This window comes from Vanellus vanellus, assembly GCF_965231255.1.
Source record: "Vanellus vanellus genome assembly, contig: HAP1_SCAFFOLD_139, whole genome shotgun sequence".
Lineage (NCBI taxonomy): Eukaryota > Metazoa > Chordata > Aves > Charadriiformes > Charadriidae > Vanellus > Vanellus vanellus.
The window spans coordinates 411123-417168 of NW_028127100.1; positions in this window are offsets into that span (position 1 = coordinate 411123).

The window sequence follows — 6046 nt, forward strand, 5'->3', positions numbered from 1 at the left end:
TTTTTCACTCTCGGCAGCCTCCGGAGCAAAAAACGCAAACGTCCAGCCGCTGCTCCCACAGCAAAGGCCCCAGCGGGGAAAAGTCATGCCGGTCCTCACTGCCTCCGGGAACCCCTTCAAATGCCCCACACCTTTTGGACCTCTCTGCTTTCCTGTGGACTCCATCCTCAAAACCACCGTTTTTCACTCTCGGCAGCCTCCGGAGCAAAAAACGCAAACGTCCAGCCGCTGCTCCCACAGCAAAGGCCCCAGCGGGGAAAAGTCATGCTGGTCCTCACTGCCTCCAGGAACCCCTTCAAATGCCCCACACCTTTTGGACCTCTCTGCTTTCCTGTGGACTCCATCCTCAAAACCACCGTTTTTCACTCTCAGCATCCAGCGGAGCAAAAAAAGCAAACGTCCAGCCGCTGCTTCCACAGCAAAGGCCCCAGCGGGGAAAAGTCATGCTGGTCCTCACTGCCTCCGGGAACCCCTTCAAATGCCCCACACCTTTTGGACCTCTCTGCTTTCCTGTGGACTCCATCCTCAAAACCACCGTTTTTCACTCTCGGCATCCACCGGAGCAAAAAACACAAACGTCCAGCCGCTGCTCCCACAGCAAAGGCCCCAGCGGGGAAAAGTCATGCTGGTCCTCACTGCCTCCGGGAACCCCTTCAAATGCCCCACACCTTTTGGACCTCTCTGCTTTCCTGTGGACTCCATCCTCAAAACCACCATTTTTCACTCTCGGCAGCCTCCGGAGCAAAAAACGCAAACGTCCAGCCGCTGCTCCCACAGCAAAGGCCCCAGCGGGGAAAAGTCATGCTGGTCCTCACTGCCTCCGGGAACCCCTTCAAATGCCCCACACCTTTTGGACCTCTCTGCTTTCCTGTGGACTCCATCCTCAAAACCACCGTTTTTCACTCTCGGCAGCCTCCGGAGCAAAAAACGCAAACATCCAGCCGCTGCTCCCACAGCAAAGGCCCCAGCGGGGAAAAGTCATGCTGGTCCTCACTGCCTCCGGGAACCCCTTCAAATGCCCCACACCTTTTGGACCTCTCTGCTTTCCTGTGGACTCCATCCTCAAAACCACCGTTTTGAACCCACGGCAGCCTCTAAAGCAAAAAACGCAAACGTCAGCCGCTGCTCCCGTAGCAAAGGTTCCAAGGCAAAAAAGTCATGCTGGTCCTCACTGCCTCCGGGAACCCCTTCAAATGCCCCACACCTTTTGGACCTCTCTGCTTTCCTGTGGACTCCATCCTCAAAACCACCATTTTTCACTCTCGGCAGCCTCCGGAGCAAAAAACGCAAACGTCCAGCCGCTGCTCCCACAGCAAAGGCCCCAGCGGGGAAAAGTCATGCTGGTCCTCACTGCCTCCGGGAACCCCTTCAAATGCCCCACACCTTTTGGACCTCTCTGCTTTCCTGTGGACTCCATCCTCAAAACCACCGTTTTTCACTCTCGGCAGCCTCCGGAGCAAAAAACGCAAACGTCCAGCCGCTGCTCCCACAGCAAAGGCCCCAGCGGGGAAAAGTCATGCTGGTCCTCACTGCCTCCGGGAACCCCTTCAAATGCCCCACACCTTTTGGACCTCTCTGCTTTCCTGTGGACTCCATCCTCAAAACCACCATTTTTCACTCTCGGCAGCCTCCGGAGCAAAAAACGCAAACGTCCAGCCGCTGCTCCCACAGCAAAGGCCCCAGCGGGGAAAAGTCATGCTGGTCCTCACTGCCTCCGGGAACCCCTTCAAATGCCCCACACCTTTTGGACCTCTCTGCTTTCCTGTGGACTCCATCCTCAAAACCACCGTTTTTCACTCTCGGCATCCACCGGAGCAAAAAAAGCAAACGTCCAGCCGCTGCTCCCACAGCAAAGGCCCCTGCGGGGAAAAGTCATGCTGGTCCTCACTGCCTCCGGGAACCCCTTCAAATGCCCCACACCTTTTGGACCTCTCTGCTTTCCTGTGGACTCCATCCTCAAAACCACCATTTTTGACTCTCGGCAGCCTCCGGAGCAAAAAACGCAAACGTCCAGCCGCTGCTCCCACAGCAAAGGCCCCAGCGGGGAAAAGTCATGCTGGTCCTCACTGCCTCCGGGAACCCCTTCAAATGCTCCACACCTTTTGGACCTCTCTGCTTTCCTGTGGACTCCAGCCTCAAAACCACCGTTTTTCACTCTCGGCAGCCTCCGGAGCAAAAAACGCAAACGTCCAGCCGCTGCTCCCACAGCAAAGGCCCCAGCGGGGAAAAGTCATGCTGGTCCTCACTGCCTCCGGGAACCCCTTCAAATGCCCCACACCTTTTGGACCTCTCTGCTTTCCTGTGGACTCCATCCTCAAAACCACCGTTTTTCACTCTCGGCAGCCTCCGGAGCAAAAAACGCAAACGTCCAGCCGCTGCTCCCACAGCAAAGGCCCCAGCGGGGAAAAGTCATGCCGGTCCTCACTGCCTCCGGGAACCCCTTCAAATGCCCCACACCTTTTGGACCTCTCTGCTTTCCTGTGGACTCCATCCTCAAAACCACCGTTTTTCACTCTCGGCAGCCTCCGGAGCAAAAAACGCAAACGTCCAGCCGCTGCTCCCACAGCAAAGGCCCCAGCGGGGAAAAGTCATGCTGGTCCTCACTGCCTCCAGGAACCCCTTCAAATGCCCCACACCTTTTGGACCTCTCTGCTTTCCTGTGGACTCCATCCTCAAAACCACCGTTTTTCACTCTCAGCATCCAGCGGAGCAAAAAAAGCAAACGTCCAGCCGCTGCTTCCACAGCAAAGGCCCCAGCGGGGAAAAGTCATGCTGGTCCTCACTGCCTCCGGGAACCCCTTCAAATGCCCCACACCTTTTGGACCTCTCTGCTTTCCTGTGGACTCCATCCTCAAAACCACCGTTTTTCACTCTCGGCATCCACCGGAGCAAAAAACACAAACGTCCAGCCGCTGCTCCCACAGCAAAGGCCCCAGCGGGGAAAAGTCATGCTGGTCCTCACTGCCTCCGGGAACCCCTTCAAATGCCCCACACCTTTTGGACCTCTCTGCTTTCCTGTGGACTCCATCCTCAAAACCACCATTTTTCACTCTCGGCAGCCTCCGGAGCAAAAAACGCAAACGTCCAGCCGCTGCTCCCACAGCAAAGGCCCCAGCGGGGAAAAGTCATGCTGGTCCTCACTGCCTCCGGGAACCCCTTCAAATGCCCCACACCTTTTGGACCTCTCTGCTTTCCTGTGGACTCCATCCTCAAAACCACCGTTTTGAACCCACGGCAGCCTCTAAAGCAAAAAACGCAAACGTCCAGCCGCTGCTCCCACAGCAAAGGCCCCAGCGGGGAAAAGTCATGCTGGTCCTCACTGCCTCTGGGAACCCCTTCAAATGCCCCACACCTTTTGGACCTCTCTGCTTTCCTGTGGACTCCATCCTCAAAACCACCGTTTTTCACTCTCGGCAGCCTCCGGAGCAAAAAACGCAAACGTCCAGCCGCTGCTCCCACAGCAAAGGCCCCAGCGGGGAAAAGTCATGCTGGTCCTCACTGCCTCCGGGAACCCCTTCAAATGCCCCACACCTTTTGGACCTCTCTGCTTTCCTGTGGACTCCATCCTCAAAACCACCGTTTTTCACTCTCGGCAGCCTCCGGAGCTAAAAACGCAAACGTCCAGCCGCTGCTCCCACAGCAAAGGCCCCAGCGGGGAAAAGTCATGCTGGTCCTCACTGCCTCCGGGAACCCCTTCAAATGCCCCACACCTTTTGGACCTCTCTGCTTTCCTGTGGACTCCATCCTCAAAACCACCGTTTTTCACTCTCGGCAGCCTCCGGAGCAAAAAACGCAAACGTCCAGCCGCTGCTCCCACAGCAAAGGCCCCAGCGGGGAAAAGTCATGCTGGTCCTCACTGCCTCCGGGAACCCCTTCAAATGCCCCACACCTTTTGGACCTCTCTGCTTTCCTGTGGACTCCATCCTCAAAACCACCGTTTTTCACTCTCGGCAGCCTCCGGAGCAAAAAACGCAAACGTCCAGCCGCTGCTCCCACAGCAAAGGCCCCAGCGGGGAAAAGTCATGCTGGTCCTCACTGCCTCCGGGAACCCCTTCAAATGCCCCACACCTTTTGGACCTCTCTGCTTTCCTGTGGACTCCATCCTCAAAACCACCGTTTTTCACTCTCGGCAGCCTCCGGAGCAAAAAACGCAAACGTCCAGCCGCTGCTCCCACAGCAAAGGCCCCAGCGGGGAAAAGTCATGCTGGTCCTCACTGCCTCCAGGAACCCCTTCAAATGCCCCACACCTTTTGGACCTCTCTGCTTTCCTGTGGACTCCATCCTCAAAACCACCGTTTTTCACTCTCAGCATCCAGCGGAGCAAAAAAAGCAAACGTCCAGCCGCTGCTTCCACAGCAAAGGCCCCAGCGGGGAAAAGTCATGCTGGTCCTCACTGCCTCCGGGAACCCCTTCAAATGCCCCACACCTTTTGGACCTCTCTGCTTTCCTGTGGACTCCATCCTCAAAACCACCATTTTTCACTCTCGGCAGCCTCCGGAGCAAAAAACGCAAACGTCCAGCCGCTGCTCCCACAGCAAAGGCCCCAGCGGGGAAAAGTCATGCTGGTCCTCACTGCCTCCGGGAACCCCTTCAAATGCCCCACACCTTTTGGACCTCTCTGCTTTCCTGTGGACTCCATCCTCAAAACCACCGTTTTTCACTCTCGGCATCCAGCGGAGCAAAAAACGCAAACGTCCAGCCGCTGCTCCCACAGCAAAGGCCCCAGCGGGGAAAAGTCATGCTGGTCCTCACTGCCTCCGGGAACCCCTTCAAATGCCCCACACCTTTTGGACCTCTCTGCTTTCCTGTGGACTCCATCCTCAAAACCACCATTTTTCACTCTCGGCAGCCTCCGGAGCAAAAAACGCAAACGTCCAGCCGCTGCTCCCACAGCAAAGGCCCCAGCGGGGAAAAGTCATGCTGGTCCTCACTGCCTCCGGGAACCCCTTCAAATGCCCCACACCTTTTGGACCTCTCTGCTTTCCTGTGGACTCCATCCTCAAAACCACCGTTTTTCACTCTCGGCATCCACCGGAGCAAAAAACGCAAACGTCCAGCCGCTGCTCCCACAGCAAAGGCCCCAGCGGGGAAAAGTCATGCTGGTCCTCACTGCCTCCGGGAACCCCTTCAAATGCTCCACACCTTTTGGACCTCTCTGCTTTCCTGTGGACTCCATCCTCAAAACCACCATTTTTCACTCTCGGCAGCCTCCGGAGCAAAAAACGCAAACGTCCAGCCGCTGCTCCCACAGCAAAGGCCCCAGCGGGGAAAAGTCATGCTGGTACTCACTGCCTCCGGGAACCCCTTCAAATGCCCCACACCTTTTGGACCTCTCTGCTTTCCTGTGGACTCCATCCTCAAAACCACCGTTTTTCACTCTCGGCATCCACCGGAGCAAAAAACACAAACGTCCAGCCGCTGCTCCCACAGCAAAGGCCCCAGCGGGGAAAAGTCATGCTGGTCCTCACTGCCTCCGGGAACCCCTTCAAATGCCCCACACCTTTTGGACCTCTCTGCTTTCCTGTGGACTCCATCCTCAAAACCACCGTTTTTCACTCTCGGCATCCACCGGAGCAAAAAACACAAACGTCCAGCCGCTGCTCCCACAGCAAAGGCCCCTGCGGGGAAAAGTCATGCTGGTCCTCACTGCCTCCGGGAACCCCTTCAAATGCCCCACACCTTTTGGACCTCTCTGCTTTCCTGTGGACTCCATCCTCAAAACCACCATTTTTCACTCTCGGCAGCCTCCGGAGCAAAAAACGCAAACGTCCAGCCGCTGCTCCCACAGCAAAGGCCCCAGCGGGGAAAAGTCATGCTGGTCCTCACTGCCTCCGGGAACCCCTTCAAATGCCCCACACCTTTTGGACCTCTCTGCTTTCCTGTGGACTCCATCCTCAAAACCACCATTTTTCACTCTCGGCAGCCTCCGGAGCAAAAAACGCAAACGTCCAGCCGCTGCTCCCACAGCAAAGGCCCCAGCGGGGAAAAGTCATGCCGGTCCTCACTGCCTCCGGGAACCCCTTCAAATGCCCCACACCTTTTGGAC